Genomic DNA, 21,820 nt, shown 5'->3' with positions numbered 1-21,820 from the left:
TTTTTAAAGCACCAAAGCACTATTTGTATGAAAGGTGCTCTATAGATAAAGTTTATCATTATTATTTTTAATATTATTATTATACTTTGTTACTGTCTCCTCTAACTGTGTATTGTCATCATGCATATCTTGTGTATTATTTATTGTAGTTGGTTTTGTCATTCTGTAAAGAAGCCACCTTTCAAGGCACTATATAAAATAATGTTTGTTATTATTATTTACATTTTTCATCGTAAAATCTGGCGAAGAGTCTTAAGAGAATAACAAAGAACACGTTGCTCTTACCTTTCCATTCCAAGAAATGCCCTCAGCTCGGATTGCAGAGATTGACCTCTCTGTCTCAAATTCTGAGAAACATAGACTCGATTGAAAAATGACCATTTCCTAAGATTCACATAACATCACCAGTCAACATTTGCCACTTGACATCAATAGAAACCATAGAGTACATGACATTTCCAATCAGTTTTCTTTCAAGGTACAATACCAATCGCCTTGCCAGAAGAGTTATACTGCGGTAGATAAATATTACAAATGTCAGATACACGCAGAGTTGTTTGGATTACTATGAAAAGATTGTCAAATATATTTATGTTCATTATATTTCTTGGAGTGACAGAGCTAAAGAGAAAACAATACTTACCTTTATCTCTGCAGACAGGATCGCAAGGGATTCCCTTATACTGGGTTCCTATGTAACAAATAATACATTATTCAAAAAACATGATATTTCTCTGTCCATTGGCAGCATGATTGTTTATCATTACAGTTTTAGTTAGCTTTAATTTTGTAAACCCCAAGTAAACATAGTTTGTGCCTTTCTCTGAACTTTTTGGCATTTCAATTCAGTTGTTTGTAAGCTTATTTTACAGTTGCTAGGTTGATGAAGTTCCTGAACTGTGCAGTATTTCTTTTGGGTTTGGTGCGAATCATATTCTAGCGGTTGGGGGAAAAAAGCACAGGTGCCATCCCACCATTAAACCCTGAAACTTACCTTAGCCGATTCTTCAACTAAACCAGACATGTTAACTAAGTGTTACAGTATGTTTCAAAGTGTGTATTTTAGCAAACACAACTGAAGTTCTGTTGTCTCCTTGGAGACACCTGGAACTGGTGTGATGCTGGTTCTATGACATCATTCGTTCTAAATGTAAATGCAGGTATTGGCACAACATAGTAAATTGATGTAAAGTTATGGATCCATTTATGATTTTCACTCAGTTTGAAAGAGTTCCTGTCGTGTGGTTAAACTTTGTGTTACGGAGGGTTAACTGGGGTTCTGGCTACTAGTTAGGCTTGGTCATTCAGTCATCTGGTTCATGAAATAGGAAGCTAAGAGATCTGTGTTTTAGTTTTACTGTTTGTTTTTGTTCCATAGAATAAGAAATGTTTCATTAATATTAGTAATAGAGTAGCTGTTTCTCTAAACAGTGTGTGTCAGTTTGCACTGCAGGTGTGCCAGGTAGAGACCATTTAAGAACCCAAAAATATGCTGTCATTTACTGCCGTGGCTAATTTCTGTTAACCTTGTCTCTCACTCACTTTGATGAGCAAAATGTTCATACATAAAGCATACATTTCTGATTGGTCACAAGAAGCTTCTTAACATATAAGGTATAAAGAAAGTCAGAAAGTTAGGCACTTAGGTCAGCCTTAGGCAGTTAACCAAGACCATAATCCGATAAGAAGCTATTCCCTTTCATGTTGCTAAATCACATGTAGGATACATGAGTTACACCTCCACTTAAGAGACCTTAAAGAGACCTTGGCCAGCCAGGAGTGTAGAAAACCGTAAAACAGTTCTTGAGGACCTAATTGTTAACTCTTAACAGGCAAAGGTTCCTTCAGTCCTATGAGAAATATTTTAGAATTGAACTAAAGTGTGTTTCCGATACAGGAGCATATGTCTGTCAGGGCCTGTTGGAGAGGCCCTGGATGAGAACCCCTGGCTGCAGTTCCACATCCCCCTGAAAGTAAATAGAGCCATAAGCACTGAGCTAAGGACACTGCTCCAGGACATGCTGGCTGTCGATCCTGACCAGCGACCAGAAGCCATCCAGCAGAAGAAGCAAGTCAGGCAAGCCATGGCACGAGAGAAAACATCTTTGTAGTGACTGATAGCAAGATGTCCGTGACCAAGGGCAATTCGTCTGAGTAAAGTCTGATTTCATTTTTATGTCCCGAAAGGCCACTGCCTTTGTGCTGTAGATTTCTGATTTAGACGGGCATTTCTATGGACAACTTTGACTTTTCTGTGGGTCCAATGAAAATAAGTTTTTTAACTTATTCTTTGTTACAGTTTTCGAAAGTTTAAAGACATTCACTGAGTTGACGATAAAGGAAAAGTTTCATCTTTCACCTCTTGGAAGGTAGGCCGGTCAGAGGTACAATATATGTCTTCATGTCTTCATCCTCCATGTTTGTAACTACAGGTTTCACAGTGTTGAGCTAAGACACAAAAACACCTACAAATGGCAGTTCCAAATGTATAAACCTGGGCTGAAAAAGTGTGTACAGTATATACTCTGTGTAGGTCTGATAAAAGTATTCGAGTCAAAGTGTCATATGGATACAAATTCTCATGATTTTGTATTGTGTGTTTTTTCTCTGTTCTGCTTTATTGAAAGAAATCAGATGCTCTTCCTGAAACTTACCTTAGCTGATTCTTCAGCTAAACCAGACAGACTTCTGAAATTCTCAAATATTATCAAATCTTGTTGGTGCAGAGGTGGTGGAGCCCATTACCAACAGACTCACAGCTGAAATTGCTGTGAAAAGGGCTTCTACCAAATATTAACATGTGGGTGAAAATGTATACAATTGTAATATTTCCTTTTTTCCCTTTGAAAGTATAACATATGTAGATTAAACTGACCCAGGGACGCCAAATAATGTAGATTAAGCCGGCCCAGGGACGCCAAATAATGTAGGGAAAACCGGTTCAGGGACGCCAAATATGTAATCATAGTGGCTCTCTGAAGGCACCAGTTCTGTAGGGTTTGGGCATTTACTGAGACAATTATTAATTGTAGCAGTAAATCACAAAGTTGATTCTTTTGATGGCTTTAGAATCCAACCATGCGACATAACTCAAACAACGCCCACACACAAGTACTAATACACGAGGATCCATTTATTAATACATAGAATATGCCTTAAACCTAACAGATCTTATCGAGAGGGTTATCAGAATACAAAAGGTATCTATTCAGTCAGTTAAGAAGTGTTACACATATCAAGAGGACATACGTTCAGTATATCATTCATTAAGACCGTTTCGTAAAGTGAACTTGGTTACAACTTCTACATTAGATACTCAAATAAGTACATAACTCTTAGGAATTAAATTGATATCAACTGGTTGGGATAACAATTGAATTCTCGAGCTGTAATGCATTGAAGTTGAATACTCATCCAATCTTTGGGGATTCAGATCTCCTGCGGGCACAAAGAAACAGTTGCAGGCCGTTGCTGTCCAATCCGCGCTCTCTGGCTCGGTGCCAGGCTGTGCTGTGCGGCTTGCGACGGTGCGCTGCTGATGCTCACTGTTGGCTTTAACTAGCAAAGTTTGTGCACAGGAGAAAAGATGACTGTGGGTCCCAGCAAGTCAGGAAGAGGACCGGTTCGTTCCCGATGAAGAGCTAGTTCTGAATAGTAATTCAGCTGTCCACAGTTCCGACCTGTTCACGAGGCCTGCTGCTGGTTACTCTCTGGCAACCTCCACTCTAGACTCTTAGAACAAAGGAAAGTTCTGGCACTCGGACACACTGGCCGTTCCGTGGTTGTCCGGGCTGAGTCTCAGGATGGTCAGGAGGCGCGCTGCGAGAATGTCCTGCCCTTGGGAGCCTTCTGCTCCTGGGCCGTCCTGCCCTGGAATTCTCACAGAATCTTGTTGAATCTGAATCTGAATCTGAATCTGAATCTCCCAGGCTCTCTGTGTTGCCTGTTTTTACCTGGAGGAACTTCAGCTCATTGATTGGCTGAAAGTTCCATGGGCATCAGAGTCTCACGTGGGTTACTCGGCCCTACCAGTCCCTGATTGGTTGATCAAGGTGAGATATGAGTCACTTAGTCCTGACACTTAGGAATGCAATCCAGATGTCCAACTCGCACTCCCTAGACAGATAGGCGCCAATGGGTGACCATTGATCATGATAGCCAGGCTTAGCTAAGTGCATCCCCCTTTGGGAGCTGTCCTTGGACCTTAAATCACCTTGCATGAATGGTTTCTCTGTGGCTGCACCACAGAGATGAACAGAGAAATGAGGCCTAATTTGGGAAAGCTCAGAAACACTTAATTCTGCCTTATTATTAAGCCTCGCCGCTACAACAGAAAGCGTATACCCCCTTGAACTTTGTTCAGTTTGTTGCGCCAGTGCCAGAGTTTCATGCAATTAAATGAGGACCTCTTTCTCACACCACATATGTTATACTTTCAATGGGAAAAAAGGAAATATTACAATTGTATACATTTTCACCCACATCTTAATATTTGGTAGAAGCCCTTTTCACAGCAATTTCAGCTGTGAGTCTGTTGGTAATGGGCTCCACCACCTCTGCACCAACAAGATTTGATAATATTTGAGAATTTCAGAAGTCTGTCTGGTTTAGCTGAAGAATCAGCTAAGGTAAGTTTCAGGAAGAGCATCTGATTTCTTTCAATAAAGCAGAACAGAGAAAAAACACACAATACAAAATCATGAGAATTTGTATCCATATGACACTTTGACTCGAATACTTTTATCAGACCTACACAGAGTATATACTGTACACACTTTTTCAGCCCATGTTTATACATTTGATACATTTGGAACTGCCATTTGTAGGTGTTTTTGTGTCTTAGCTTAACACTGTGAAACCTGTAGTTACAAACATGGAGGATGGAGACATGAAGACATATATTGTACCTCTGACCGGCCTACCTTCCAAGAGGTGAAAGATGAAACTTTTCCTTTATCGTCAACTCAATGAATGTCTTTAAACTTTCGAAAACTGTAACAAAGAATAAGTTAAAAAACTTATTTTCATTGGACCCACAGAAAAGTCAAAGTTGTCCATAGAAATGCCCGTCTAAATCAGAAATCTACAGCACAAAGGCAGTGGCCTTTCGGGACATAAAAATGAAATCAGACTTTACTCAGACGAATTGCCCTTGGTCACGGACATCTTGCTATCAGTCACTACAAAGATGTTTTCTCTCTTGCCATGGCTTGCCTGACTTGCTTCTTCTGCTGGATGGCTTCTGGTCGCTGGTCAGGATCGACAGCCAGCATGTCCTGGAGCAGTGTCCTTAGCTCCGTGCTTATGGCTCTATTTACTTTCAGGGGGATGTGGAACTGCAGCCAGGGGTTCTCATGCAGGGCCTCTCCAACAGGCCCTGACAGACATATGCTCCTGTATCAGAAACACACTTTAGTTCAATTCTAAAATATTTCTCATAGGACTGAAGGAACCTTTGCCTGTTAAGAGTTAACAATTAGGTCCTCAAGAACTGTTTTACGGTTTTCTACACTCCTGGCTGGCCAAGGTCTCTTTAAGGTCTCTTAAGTGGAGGTGTAACTCATGTATCCTACATGTGATTTAGCAACATGAAAGGGAATAGCTTCTTATCGGATTATGGTCTTGGTTAACTGCCTAAGGCTGACCTAAGTGCCTAACTTTCTGACTTTCTTTATACCTTATATGTTAAGAAGCTTCTTCTGACCAATCAGAAATGTATGCTTTATGTATGGACATTTTGCTCATCAAAGTGAGTGAGAGACAAGTTTAACAGAAATTAGCCACGGCAGTAAATGACAGCATATTTTTGGGTTCTTAAATGGTCTCTACCTGGCACACCTGCAGTGCAAACTGACACACACTGTTTAGAGAAACAGCTACTCTATTACTAATATTAATGAAACATTTCTTATTCTATGGAACAAAAACAAACAGTAAAACTAAAACACAGATCTCTTAGCTTCCTATTTCATGAACCAGATGACTGAATGACCAAGCCTAACTAGTAGCCAGAACCCCAGTTAACCCTCCGTAACACAAACTTTAACCACACGACAGGAACTCTTTCAAACTGAGTGAAAATCATAAATGGATCCATAACTTTACATCAATTTACTATGTTGTGCCAATACCTGCATTTACATTTAGAACGAATGATGTCATAGAACCAGCATCACACCAGTTCCAGGTGTCTCCAAGGAGACAACAGAACTTCAGTTGTGTTTGCAAAAATACACACTTTGAAACATACTCTAACACTTAGTTAACATGTCTGGTTTAGTTGAAGAATCGGCTAAGGTAAGTTTCAGGGTTTAATGGTGGGATGGCACCTGTGCTTTTTTCCCCCAACCGCTAGAATATGATTCGCACCAAACCCAAAAGAAATACTGCACAGTTCAGGAACTTCATCAACCTAGCAACTGTAAAATAACCTTACAAACAACTGAATTGAAATGCCAAAAAGTCCAGAGAAAGGCACAAACTATGTTTACTTGGGGTTTACAAAATTAAAGCTAACTAAAACTGTAATGATAAACAATCATGCCGCCAATGGACAGAGAAATATCATGTTTTTTGAATAATGTATTATTTGTTATATAGGAACCCAGTATAAGGGAATCCCTTGCGATCCTGTCTGCAGAGATAAAGGTAAGTATTTTTTCTCTTTAGCTCTGTCACTCCAAGAAATATAATGAACATAAATATATTTGCCAATCTTTTCATAGTAATCCAAACAACTCTGCGTGCATCTGACATTTGTAATATTTATCTACCGCAGTATAACTCTTCTGGCAAGGCGATTGGTATTGTACCTTGAAAGAAAACTGATTGGAAATGTCATGTACTCTATGGTTTCTATTGATGTCAAGTGGCAAATGTTGACTGGTGATGTTATGTGAATCTTAGGAAATGGTCATTTTTCAATCGAGTCTATGTTTCTCAGAATTTGAGACAGAGAGGTCAATCTCTGCAATCCGAGCTGAGGGTATTTCTTGGAATGGAAAGGTAAGAGCAACGTGTTCTTTGATATTCTCTTAGGACTCTTCGCCAGATTTTACGACGAAAAATGTAAATAATAATAACAAACATTATTTTATATAGTGCCTTGAAAGGTGGCTTCTTTACACAATGACAAAACCAACTACAATAAATGATACACAAGATATGCATGATGACAATACACAGTTAGAGGAGACAGTAGATGGTCATTGTCAGTGTATCCTGAAGGTAGTTTTCCAATTTTTTGGAACGGGGTAAAAGAGGCCACCTCTACTAGAATCTTTGTCCTAACCAAAAATGTATAATAATGTATAATAATAATATTAAAAATAATAATAATAAACTTTATCTATAGAGCACCTTTCATACAAATAGTGCTTTGGTGCTTTAAAAACCAAGCGTAAAAATAAAATATTAAAATTGAGAGATATACTTTCAGTTGTAAAGGAAAATAAAGCAATACAGTAAAGCAACATACATGTCAATTAAAGAAATAAAAATTAGGAAAGTCGTAATAAAATAAGAACAATTAAAGAGAACTAAAAAAAGAAACAGAAATAGAAAGAACAAAGAACCACTTTAACTAAAAGCAACATTTTCAAATGTTTTTTAAAACAATGTACCGAGCTTGACTGCCTAATAAAAAGTGGAAGTGAGTTTCATAATTTAGAAGCATAAAAACAAAAGCAGCCTCTCCACTCTTTCTGCATTTCACATGTGGTATTTGCAGTAGGCCAGTATGTGCAGATCTCAGGTCACGTATAGGAACATATGAAGACAGACATTCAGTAAGGTACAGACTTGCTAGGTTGCTTAAAGCTTTAAAAACAAGTAAAAGAACTTTCAAATTTATCCTAGATAATACAGGTGACCAGTGAAGTTTTTTCAAAACGAGAATGATATTCTCTTTCTTGTATTTGTTAGGATCTGTGCTACTGCATTTCGAACAAGTAGTAAGGGATTTATTGTTTTCTTGGGAAGCCCACAAAACAGAGCATTATAATCATATCCACATCAATGTGAGCAATGGAGAAGTCAAATTAACGTGTCTAAATATCATCTAGTTCTATCCCAGGGAAGAGGGCTGTTGCCTACACAGACGACAAGACACAAAATGCTCAACTGTGCAAAACATGCATAAGGACATCAGTCAGGAGGAACAAGGTAAAGTGTTTTTACTTCTTCACCATGGTCATGTAGTTTCACTCCAAGCACTGTCTTATGAAATAACTGTGGAAACGACCTCCCAAACATTTTGGGTTGTTGCATTTTGTTTCAATGAATTTTAACCTTTTCTTTTAGACATTAAGAGGAAGGACACATTCACCCTTGGTAGAGATTCAGTTGTTCTACGAGATGTCAAGGTGAGAATTAACCACTTCAGGCATAAGTCAATCCACATGACCGGAAATGGGGCAATGAACAGGATTTGGGGATTTTGCTAGTTATAAAGTACAAAAATCATCATTACATGATCTAAGACTACTGAAGTATAAGCTGTGTCCCTGACTGATTAATTAGCAAATTCATCTTTGTAGAGTGCAGCTACTATCTATTCAGTGGCATTTCCTTTAAACAACTGTATTCCCACATTCTGAATATGGAGTGAGATCATGCAGAGAATGTGGGACTTGGAATAACTAATTGAAGGATAATAATAATCAACGAAAGTGCTTAAAAGTATCAACAAATGCCTTCAAAGTACTTGACACGTACTTTGCTTTCAAAAGTGAAACATAATTAATGCTTACGTAAGATTTCTCTTGACTTCTCAGGAGTATACTAACTCCAAGGACAAGTAACATCACAAACCATTATTTAAGTGCTGATGTTGGAGCTGCAATACTACTACCAAGACAAAAAATGATACAGGTAACACTGCTTTCAGATTTCTAAGAATTGCTAAAATAGTATGTTTACAGAGCATTCAGAGTCTCATAGAGAAAATAAGTTGAGAATATGACAAGTTCCTACCATCTCAAACACTGCCAGTCTAGAACAAAAAGAAAGTACTTGAACGCCTGCAGTAATCGAACACAAACCAGAACATATCAGTGCATGACAATGAAATGTAGTCACAAAATGATTCTACCCTTTCAAGTCCCAAAAAGGACCGGGGAACTTACCAGAGGCGATACCTGGATTTCAAACAGAGTACAATGTAGCCACTGTAGGGGAGAAGATCACAGAGAGCTCTTCTCAGATTGCTCAGAGTCAGCCCCAGCACCCTGTCCTGACTGAAGCAGACAAAGTGGTCAAACAGGTAGGTAGAAATGAGTAAGGAACAGAGAGTATGGTTATTCTTGCATTGTTTTGTTCGTCTGTCAAAGAAAAGAGTGCTTCTGACTTTTGTCAATGTTCATCTTTATTTTAGGAGAAGAACAAACGGTGGTATCACACTTTGCTCAAGTGTATGATACCATGTGTGTACAGCAGACATCACCAAAGGAACAGGAGACACCTGAGTAGAGAACAAGAATATGAAAAGACTGATGAAAAAAGCACCAGGAGAAATCCATTGAATATGCACAATCTCGTCCAGTATTTCAATGAAAAGTTTCAGTGTTGTTTTTAGTGTCGTCGTATTGCATACATTTAAAACAATGTGTCTTGTTTAATGAACAATTTCATTTACTTTAGTAAAAAGTGTTGTTTACTGTAGTCCTAGCATGGATGCAATTGTTAGAAAAAACGTGAATGAAAAACTGAATGTTTCATACAATATGGGTTTGTGTTAACCCACACACCTAAGTGAAATGTTTGATTACGTTTACAAGACATAACACATAGTTCAGTTGAGTGTGAAAGGGAAGAACAGAGAAAGTCACAAACAAAACATTTGTGAAGGACTTGATGAATGTTTTTTCTTTAGAAATGACAAAAAATAAAGAATTTTTCAACAAGATGTCTTTCTATAGCGAGTTTCATTTGAGATAGTCTTTTCTTAGAAGTGCAAGAGTGGTATTCCCTACAACTTATTCCCCAATTTGATCATTCTCAGAAATTAGGAGACGGAAACCACACCTACTGTAATATTAGACCTTGTAACAAGGCAACTAGGTTTCAATAGCTTAAAAGGTGCAGAAAGAGGCTCATGTATAATGACCTCCAGTGTCCCACAGGTTTCCCAAATCATTTCTTAGAGTATGGAAAAAGAGGAAATAAAGTGTCTACAGAAAGCGTATACCCTCTTGAACTTTGTTCAGTTTGTTGCCCCAGTGCCAGAGTTTCATGCAATTAAATGAGGACCTCTTTCTCACACCACATATGTTATTCTTTCAATGGGAAAAAAGGAAATATTACAATTGTATACATTTTAAAGCCATGTGTTCATATTTGGTAGAAGCCCTAACAACACCTAAAAAACACCTAACAACGGGTGCAGGACCGAATTAGGGCAGTACCCACTATTTATAAACATACAGAAAACAATATTAAAGTACTGGCTTTAATATTAGCCAGACACAGCTGGATGAGCTCTACCAGCCAGGACAGGAGGCTCTATTGTACACAGAGAGGGGTGGGAGGGGGGAACAAGCTGCCCAGCCGTGTGGAATGCTACAGAACCCTAAACAGACAAAACATACTACCCGAATATTTGACCAAGATATCCAGACACAGCTGGATGAGCTCCACCAGTCAGGACAGGCTAATAAGATACACTCCACAGACATTCACAACAGTGACATATCATAAACACTTGAATTACTTATCTAGTCTCTCGAAACAAAATTTCGAGAAAAAACACATTGCCCAACGTTAGAAAGCACCTTGCATTACATTGCTTGAAAAACAATTTTATTTCGAAGGAATTATGGATCGGGAATTCTTCGAGGAAGTCGGGGTCACACAGCATGCCGGCCCATATATCAGGGAGCACATTGGATCAAGGCACAGTCTCTTTCAAGAAAACGATCCGAAACACACAGCAGCAAGGGCGAGGCTTATAGCAGAACGAGTGAACTGGGTGAAAACTCCAGCCGAATCTCCAGATTTAAATCCAATAAGGATGGTATGGCATTAGCTGAAAGACTATGTTTGGAAAACTGCTAAACCCAGCACAAAGCAAGAACTGATACTGATACAATGTCTGTTGATACTGATACTGTATGAGTAGGGCTGTTTCACCACTCCTTTTTTTTGTTGCATACAGCAGTACTTCTTATGGTAGTACTTAAGTACAGTACAGTAGGTACTTACAGTAGTACTTCTCACGTTAAAAAAGTTAGGTGTTAGCATAAACTATTAGTAAATAAAAAATATTAAACTTAGCACTGTAATAAATTATGCTAATATTAAATTCGATTCTGCTCTGAGAATGTAGGGGGAAGGAAAAATGCCAGTGGTCTTTTCACTGATGAACTTGTGCCTGATGAACACCACTGCGTCACACCACACAGCTGAAAGCCCACCTCAACGTGCCAGGCCACCACTGCATCCCACAGCTGCCAGCACACCTCATGCCTTGTTATGTGAAACTTTAATTCTCTTTTTAGGATTTTTTGAACATGGTCTTTTTTTCCCCCAATCAGAGGCTCACCACAATTCACGCTCAACCACATCACAGATCTACTACACACACCTCAGGATGGTGACGTCACTGCCTTTCATATGGAAACATTTTGACACCGCGCTCAACAATCTTAGGAAGATCACAAAACAAGCCTGCTAGCCTGGATTTTACCTAAAAAAATCACGCCCGAGAAAGTGAAGTACTGTAGCATTAACTAGCAAAGGTGTATTGCAGACATAGGCATAGTACGTAATACAGGCTTTATGAACTCTAATAATATTGTTTCGGCTGTGAATCCTTTCTTCAGCTGTGAGTGTCTTCAGCTCATAATGAAACACTTGGAGTTTGCAATGTACGGCGCTCTGAACGAGTTCAACTTTAATGCAGGAAAAATGGATTTCCCAGAAGCTATACTGATTCTTATGGAAGCCCGTTTCCGCCAGGGAGTAGAAAAAATGCGCCCTGGTATTCTCTGGGATGCAGTGCAGTTAAAACTGTTCACTGTTACTGACCATACTGCCTGCCTGCGGGCACTTTTCCTTTCCGTGGGGGAGGGTGGACTGTCTTTCATTAGAAGGTTAGCCTATTCTACTCGGAGAATGTAGAGGGGGTGGAAAGTGCCCGCGGTCATTTAATTAGTATTACAATTCGCACTGATTCCCCTGCGAAGATATGGACATAAGAATATTCGTGCGTGGTCAAAAAATGCCATAAAAACGACAAAATGAAGGCTGTGAAAACATTCACAATGTGCTGTATACACAAGGCACGTGTTCTCACAACTCGAGGAGGTTTCGTGAAAACTTTATATCGTCACACAAAATAAAGTTTTTTTGTTTACAAAGACGATTACAAAGAATGTGGACCAGGGTAATACTTTGAGTTTACAGCTTGTCCAAGGTCATTCATTATTAATACTATTAGGGATATCTTCGGTAAAGACTGACAGCAGGAACATTCCTGTTCTTTACTCAGCAGCTTATTAAAAACAGGGTGTTCAAAACGTTTTTTTTTTACCCAGAAGAGTGACACAGCTTCACGTTGTGAATCTGTTATTCTGTATTTACAAAGAAAGTGGAATACAGTAATACTACCTGCTATATAGATACATATTTTTAGATATTCAGATCCTTAAATTAATATCATTATTCATTTCTTTAGATACGTGATTCCATACTATATTCCCTATTACAAAACCAATAATTCCAGTCCTGAAATCTGATTGGCTGACACACATTCGAAGAACATACTGTAACACTTAGTTAACATGTCTGGTTTAGTTGAAGAATCGGCTAAGGTAAGTTTCAGGGTTTAATGGTGGGATGGCACCTGTGCTTTTTCCCCCCAACCGTTAGAATATGATTTGCACAAAACCCAAAAGAAATACTGCACAATTCAAGAACCTAGCAACTGTAAAATAAGCTTAAAAACAACTGAACTGAAATGCAAAAAAGTTCAGAGAAAGGCACAAAATATGTTTACTTGGGGTTTAAAAAATTAAAACTAACTAAAACATTCCAAACAGAAGCCGGCCTACCTTCTTTTCTTTGTACCTGATAAAGATGAGGATGGCTTTAAAGATACAGCTAAACTTTTGCAGAACCATTCAAGCGCATTGTTACTGTTTGCTGTAGAAGCCAAAAATATGAGAATCTCAAAATCTAAAAATCTCATGGCGTCAGAATGTACAACTTTAAAAAAATAAATAATAATAATAAACATTAATTTATATAGCACCTTGAAAGGTGGCGTCTTAATAGAATGACAAAACCAACAACAATAAATAATACACAAGATATGCATGCTGACAATACACAGTTAGAGGAGACAGTAGATGGCGGTAATAAACACAGTGAGAGCAGAAGGATAAAGAACAGGGGTGAGTTTCCCGAAAACAACTAATCTTAGAGACTTTCAAGCAACTTTACGATGTACGTATGTACGTATGTAAACAATCGATTGACAATTCTTTCATTATATGGTGTCGGTTTTGGTCCTTCAGTGGGATGAAATAAAGTTGTGAAAAGGAATATGAAGTAAACTTGACATCATAGTTTAAGCAAAAGCATATAGATAGGCACAAAAAGGGACCTTATTGTTTCTAAGAGCAAAGAAAAGAAATGACTGACATGCCGTAAAAGAAAACCAAGATTAACTGCGTGGGCAGTGTATGCGTCCCGCACGACGTCCTTGATTTAAAGCAATATTTTTTGGCGCGCTGCCATAGTAAGAATCAATATTTCATGAGAAAAAACTGTTATTTATAGTTATTGGGTGTACTGGAACTCAATGGAAACATTAACTACTAAGCTTGGCATGTGTCACTCAACAAATACAGGACCTATAATCAAATTTAAAAACAAGTAGATCTAAGCTTTACCGTCAACAATCACGACAGAACATCAAACGGTGTTGAACTACGCGGTATCGACCGCGGGTTTGGGTACGGAATGGAGCAGGCGTGGGACTCAGGACTGGGGCTGAACAACACATTTATTAACTCGAATCGGGAAAGGTACACACACAGGGACAGGGGTTACAGCGCTGCACCTTCACTAACACACACACACACCTGAAGGGAAGAGACTGTATCCCAGCCTCCGTCCCGCTATACAGTCCGGTAGAACCCAGGTGCTGTTCTCAGCCCGCCTTGCGTGCGCAGGACTAAAGCGCCCTGCGTGGCGCTACATTATAAATACATGTTAGGCCCAATGATTTCACTAAAATAATGCATTGCTGCACTTCATACTGAAAATAATATCATCTAGTCAAGTATAAAAATGAATATGAAATATACCCAGGATGACTCATAAATTCATCACTGTATAAATAAATGTTCTTTTTTCGAATTTCCTCTGACACAGTACAACACAATATCAAAGTCCTTCATATAAACTCTTAGTGTCCTGTATTCCCAGAGGATGCCCCTGCCGTGAAGTGACTGTGCTCTGTCTGGCGATCTCTGGCGCTCAGGGTGGACAGGAGGAGGCCAGTTTAAGAAGCACTTAGTGATGAACGAGCGGGTCGGGGAGCACGTAGATGACGAAGGATTTAACGTGCTACTTCAGTTACGATGGGTTTTGGGAAACACTCGTCAATTAACGATCGAGCTTAAGAGCGAGTTTACGATGTTCTTAGCGCTACGACGCTTTCGGGAAACAGAATCATATCTAGAAGGATTACCATATATAAAAATAGAAAGAATGATATATGATATATACAAGTAATTATATCATATCATATATTATTAACACCATACCCACCATCTATGTACATTCACATGACCACACATATCAGATCAATATCAAATCAATCACAATGATTAGAATGCGCGCAGAAATCGCCCCTTTCTCTTCCCATCTTTCAGCACATTATACGTCCTCTCCACGATACAAGCCGATATCCGTTATCTTACTCTACAATGCACCTTTTCCCGTGTTGTACGTTAACATTTGGTTCATAAAATCGACACACCTGAAATACTAAATAAGAAAAAACAATTATAACACAACGGATGACAGAGCCTCTAGAACAGAAAACCCGTTGGCGTCACACACGCTGAATGTATCTCTCTCTCCTGCTCAGCAAAACACAACATGTGGGTCAACACCGTGTGAGGCATTAAACATCACCTTCGTGCATTACCGCGATTCATCTGGCACACAACTGTACCACTACAGAAATAATATATATAATGTCGCCACACGAATCTGTAATGAAAATAAAATTAAAAATGCCGCTGGCGTCTCACCCGACTGGCGGCCACAGCGCGTCTGAGGGCTCCCCAGAGAAACGAGCCGCCTGTGACCCCAGGGGCACCTTCACTGGCGCCCCGCCACCAACAAACCCCAAGGGCTGTCGCAAAGCCAACTCCATACAGAAAAACGGAACTCATCTGGGGGAAGTTCACAAATAAAATAATAAAATAAAAGATGACATCATATAACCACGGCTCAACGCAGCTGGCTACACGTGTGAGAAGGTGCAGTACTTGAAGTGCGCTGGGCAAACTTCCGAGGTCAAATTCTTCAGCACGGTTGTACCTTTAAAGCGGAGACGACGGCACCGAAATTTTTTGGCGCGCCTTCTCTTTAAAGCCCTGGCCAAATATGAAGACAGTACGTACAGTTATAATTCAAACGGAATTAAAAACTACACATCCCAGTTGCCATGGTGGTGCTTGTGATCATTGCGTTTAACCAACGAAACAGGGCGAAAAATCAGTCACATGACGTTGGGGCAGAGTTTCGAAAGCTTAACCTATCAGCAACAAAGCGAAATTGACACGATAGGCTACCTCAAACTGTCAGTTACACGACTGTGTATGTCGCTTAAGCCACTCCTATTTGGCATTTTAGTTATGGAGGCGAGAAGACGCCCCCCCCCCCCCCCCCTCTCTGGGTGCCTGATTTGCCGCCATCTTTAACCGCTTCGTGTCCAAATCGCAGTAGCTACGCGTACGAAATAAAGTTCATCCCAGCTACAAAACATATATATTTTTGTGGTAAGAGGGAGCAAAACATCAGCATTTACTGCTATTAATTAGTGTACGATTTATAGTTGAAATCTGAGCCTAAATATAAAGTTAAAATCTCGACAAAGCAATGTAGGAAATACAGAGAAAATAAATCCTTTCTGACATCTAAAATCAGTTTCGATCAAGGACTCTAAAACGAACAAGAAAAAGAGGATTTTCGGAGGGCAATTACGCTGTATTTATATAGAATAAGTGATTTATGAGCAATCTAATTTCTTGTTCGTTTAAAACAGTGAAATGTCAGCTGCAAAAGATCGCCCCAGAAACAGCACTCTCTCTGCCTGTCATAGACGTTCAGGAAAGGCTGAATGAAGTCGTGGTGATCAATAATAACAGTTGTAGGACAAGAAACAAAAGATAGTGAAAACTTAAGATTTTTAAGGCTAAAACTCAAATTCATTCTACAAATTAAGGCAAATGAAAATTCAGGACTTTAAAGTGCTAGAGGTGTAAAAAAATACAAAAATGCACATGAGCAAAAAGTTTTAGAAATGGAGCAAACAGAATAAAAGCCATGCCTATAGTGCAGAAGAGGGATGCAGGAACACTTGCTTAGATATACAACAACATTACTTTATTAACCCTTTACAATTTCTTGCATTAGTAATTATCTTTTCGCATACCCCAGCTTGCTCTCCATGAGATACACAGACACACAGATGAAAGAGATAGGGAGAGAGCCTGTGGTCAGAGTACAGGGTCAGCCATTGTACAGCGCCCCTGGAGCAGTTGGGGTTAAGGGCCTTGCTCAGCAGCCCAACGGAGTATGATTCTTCTGCTGGGTGCGGGATTTATTGTTAAATTATTACTTTAAATGAATACTTTGATTTACTGAAACAGCCCGCTAATAAAATTGTCGCAATTTTGTTCTTGTTTGGAAGAGAGAATCAAAAATGAGACATAATGATGGTTTCCGGCTTAAACCTTTAAAGGTACCCCCATCACGGAAGAATTTGACCTCGGAACGTTTACCCAGCGTAATATTGTATTTCATTTCACTTTGACCGATTGTCTTTAAATCAATTGTTGTCAGAATATCCCCACCTCCAAACAAGAACAAAATTGCAACGATTTTATTAACTGTCTGTTTCAGTAACTTACAGTACATATTTAAAGTAATAATTTAACAAGATATGTAAATGTTTTAAGATATGTATATGTTGTGAATGTCTGTAGATTGTATCTTATGATTTAAATACTTTTATTTTTTCACAATCTGGCAATGCCAGACAGAATTCAAATGGCCTTGCAGATCAGAAAATCAAGGAACAAAACAATTATTGCGCCCAGCTCCTCAATGGGATAGCTTTAACTTGCTAATGCGTTGGTGTAACAGTCCGGGTGTGGCAAGCTTCTAATGTCTCCAGACTTCGCAAAAGGAACCCGTCTTTCATAGGCACTCTTTCCCCTAGTTTAACAGTCTGTCCAGAAACAAAACATTCCTGTTAAACAAGAGGAATGTAAAACAAATTGTACAAAAGTAAAAAACAATTACTTTTTGACAATGAAAACTGGTGTGTATCTCTCTCTTTGCTGGCGCGCGGGCGCGGTGGGGTGCTGTACCACCCGCACAGAACATTAAAGTGTCCCTTTCCATTCAATGGGTGTCTGAGTTGCTGTGTCCTATCTTCTGACAGTCGCTGTTGTGAATGTCTGCAGAGTGTATCTTATTTTTAGCATTGTAGCGCTTTCGCCCTGGGGGGCGGCTGAAGAACACCCGGCTGGGGTGCGCGGTGAGGGGCAGGACAGGAGTGGTCAGGGCGGGGTTTAGGTAGGCCGCTGACTATTGCAGCTGCCACACAGTGAAAGGGGCATACGGGCTGGGGAGATCGCCCGTTTTCCATGTAAATAGTTCCCTGGTTCCGCACCCCTCTCTCTCTCCCTCTCCAGATACAGCTGTATGAGCTCCACCAGTCAGGACAGGAGGCTCTACTGTACGCACAGAGGGGTGGTAGAGGGGAACAAGTTGCAAGCCGTGGGGTTGAAGCTGATACCCTGGATCCTCTCCAGACACAGCTGTATGAGCTCCACCAGTCAGGACAGGAGGCTCTACTGTACACAGAGAGGAGCGGGAGGGGGGAACAAGCTACCCAGCCATGGGGTTGATGCTGATACCCTGGATCCTCTCGAGACACAGCTGTATGAGCTCCACCAGTCATGAGAGAATGCTCTACTGTACACAGAGGGGGGCAGGAGGGGGGAACAAGCTGCCCAGCCGTGGGTTTGAAGCTGATACCCCGCTTGATCCTCTCCAGATACAGCTGAATGAGCTCCACCAGTCAAGACAGGAGGTTCTACTGTACACAGAGAGGTGCAGGGGGGGAAACAAGCTGCATAGCCATGGGGTTGACGCTGATACCCTGGATCCCCTCCAGACACAGTTGTATGAGCTCCACCAGTCAGGACAGGAGCCTCTACTGTACAGAGAGAGAGGCGGGAGGGGGGAACAAGCTGATACCCTGGCTTCTCACACAAACCTTAAAATCACGTAATAGGTTTATTCCATGCTGAAAAAAAGAAGAAAGAATACACATTCCATAGGAATCAGTGCCTTTATATAGCGCCTTTAAAGGTGGCTTCTCAAAGCGCCTTATGGGATAAAAACAACAAAAACAATATTGTTTTCCATTGCACTTTGACAGATCATCTTTAAATCAATTGTTGATTTAAAGTTTGACAGTAAATGTTTATATTGTAAAGCATACAGCCGCCATTTCTTTCTAAAAATTAAAAAAATTGTTTGCGCAGTCTAAGAGGGGGGGGGGGTCTGCTGACAATCCCCCATACACTCAAGTGAAATATTAATAACCCCAATGTAAACAGCGTATTTACAATTTGTTGATAATAAAAGTGTTCTCTAAGACTTTGTGATACTTTACCCAGGGAGCTGTGTAAGCATGCGTGGTGACTATTCATTGTTATTAAAAAATGACTTAGATTCGAACATGTTGTGATATTTAGAAATATAAAAAGTCAATTAATTGTCCATAATATTGCTATTTTATTTCTTCAAAGAAATGCTTGTTAAAAGAAAAGTCATGGCACAGGCTGGGTTTGAACAGCCAACCTCTCGCTTACAAGTTCAGCACATGAATAGAATTATATCATTATTAATTTCTTTAGATATGCGATTCCATATTATATTCCCTATTAATCAAATTCTAAAAGTATGCTTGTTTGCTCCTGTATTGAGCGTATTTGCAGAAAACCTTAAAACTACCACTTTTTATACACACGTTATTTCACATGTTAGTTAAAGACTTCGATGCTTAATATTGTTTAGGGAGAAATGGAATACTGGTGTGTATTTTTGTACCGAGACCAGCCATATACAGATTACATACTGTAATACTGTATATTTATGTTCCAAAATTAATATCGTTTATGGCCTTCACACGCGTTATGCTCCTATTCTTTTTATGCTCAGCTACTAAGATTTCCCTTCAGTGGTAAAATTCCATATAAATATTTAATACTTAAACGGGCACAGTAAAGACATTAAATATACATATACATACTGTATACAGTACAGTTTGCATACAGTAATATGTTTATGTTCCTAAATCAATATCTCTTATGAGCATGCAAAAGGCATGGTGAATTGGAGATTCTCAAAAATGACTGTACTTTGCATGATTGGAAACAAATGCGTGATTGGATCAACGAAATGCTGTGGTGTTACTTTTACAAAGACGGTCAATGAAAAAAAGAATGTGGACCAGGGCAATACTTTGAGTTTACAGCTTGTCCAAGGTCATTCATTAGAACATGTGGTATTATGCGGTACTATGCGAGAATACACGGTATTAATATGGTAACTTGTGTTACACCGCGATAAGCACACCGCAAAATAATGCGGTATCGCCCGCTTGTTTTGAATGGCTGCATCTGTATATCCCTGCTAGTGATGATGACCATGGTCACCTCACCCTCGCAATACACCGGCTGAAAGAACTTAAGAACAGGGTAAATCAAGAACAGGGCATTGGCAATGAGTTCGCCTTCTTTTCATGGTTAAAATCATTTTTTGGGTCTTGGGGACTGTTTTTCTTAAAGCTATTCATGCCTGTTGTAGTGTTTTTGCTGTTGTGCTGTTGTCTGACTAGGGTGACCCCTATGAGGACTCTGTGGTATGAACACATTTAAGGATAAAAAGGAGGGAATGTAATGAAAAGTTACTGAGAAAAAGTGTTTTATTCTATGTTGTTTACGGACAGAGCTGTGCTGCAGAAGCAGCTGGATACTTAGAACAAAGTGTGATAGCACCCAACTTGTCAAGGGCACAGGATGTTTTAATACTGTTTATCTCGGCTGCTTGAAGAAGGGAGTGTGAGAAACCATTTGAATAACTGCTCTTCTTTGCTTAAAGCAAAAACCTATAAGGAATGGAAAATGACTGCTTTGCCTGTCCTTGAAGTGTTGCATCAGCTTAAAAAAGATATAAAACAAGGGGTCTCCCTGCTTGCTTTTGAATCAGCTTTCACTTCTCTGCGCAGACAGGTGATGGCTTTTTCCCATATTGCAAAATGAATAAAGACCTTACTGAGTGAATGAGAATACCTCTCCTGGCTAAATCCCTTACAACTTGTTCGAAATGCAGTACGGCCATATTTCATATCAACCCACAGATGCATTGCATAAACACTAGAATTCTGCTTGTACTTAAATTGACCGTATACGTTTTGGATTATGTTTCACCTTCTTCAATTTCTTCAACCATATTTTGAGATGATTACGTTTACAGAAGCAAATATTATTCAGTGTTTTTTCTTCACTCCTTTAATCAAACCCTCATTTCTATAAGGAGGGCCATTGTGAAACTCCCCAAAGTGAGCTGAATTAATCTTTTATTCTTCACACCTGCGAAGTCATTCCTTCATTGTGTAATATGAAGGCCTTTCATTATTCACGTATACTACAACATCTGAAAATAATGGGTCTTGAAATAGTTGAAAGAAAGAAAATCCTGAATAACTCCTCCAAATGCGTGTTACACTTTCATCAAGTACACACACTTTGAATGTGATGAACTATAAAAAGTTATTTTAACCATACCCAATGGAGCTCGGGAGTGCGATTGCATACACAATCATGTTTTCAGTGTTTGGACATCAGGCGTACATCAGAACAATCATTTCACTAACACAGCTCCATGTTGAGTGACTTCCCTCCAAAAACACAAAGTCACTTTCCCTTAGCATCAGGCCCTGTATGATATACTGTACAAAGCCAAACTTTGGGATAGTGCTTTGTAATAATAATAATAATAATAATGTTTCTTTATTAGCCCTATACAATTTCTTGCATTAGGAATGCGTCTTTTCACATACCCCAGCTTTTTCTCCAGGGAGACACAGACACAGAGACAGGGAGAGAAGCTTGGGGTCAGAGCGCAGGGTCTGCCATTGTACGGCGCCCCTGGAGCAGTTGGGGTTAAGGGCCTTGCTCAGGGGCCCAACGGAGTAGGATTCCTCTGCCAGCCGTGGGATTTGAACCGGCAACCTTCCGGTCACAGGCACAGATCCTTAGCCACAGAGATCCTTGTCTTGATCCTTTTGGATCCCAGGCTGCTCATTTGCAAATGAGTTTTGACATTAATTATAGTGACTATAGCAATGAGGTGCCACTGTGGTTCACAGAGCTGGGGTCCTGGGTTCAATTCCTGGGGTGCAGTCTGGATGGAATTGTATGTTCTCCCTTCATTTGTGTGGATTTCTTCCAGGTGCTCCAGTTTCTTCCCACAGTCCAAAGACATACAGTACTAGTAGGTT

General features: G+C 39.7%; 1 long non-coding RNA gene across 1 annotated transcript; it reads left to right on the top strand.

Moving 5' to 3' along the window:
• Window positions 1–6,261: 6,261 nt before the first annotated feature.
• Window positions 6,262–9,257, top strand: LOC138227146 (uncharacterized). The gene is made up of 7 exons (XR_011184848.1): window positions 6,262–6,297; window positions 6,601–6,648; window positions 6,944–7,005; window positions 8,064–8,163; window positions 8,302–8,363; window positions 8,775–8,871; window positions 9,101–9,257. It is a non-coding gene; the product is annotated as an uncharacterized lncRNA (long non-coding RNA).
• Window positions 9,258–21,820: the final 12,563 nt, after the last annotated feature.

The sequence above is a fragment of the Lepisosteus oculatus genome, unplaced genomic scaffold, assembly GCF_040954835.1.
Source record: "Lepisosteus oculatus isolate fLepOcu1 unplaced genomic scaffold, fLepOcu1.hap2 HAP2_SCAFFOLD_240, whole genome shotgun sequence".
NCBI lineage: Eukaryota > Metazoa > Chordata > Actinopteri > Semionotiformes > Lepisosteidae > Lepisosteus > Lepisosteus oculatus.
Note: the sequence above shows the minus strand (reverse complement) of the source record. Positions and strands in the feature narration are given on the sequence as shown.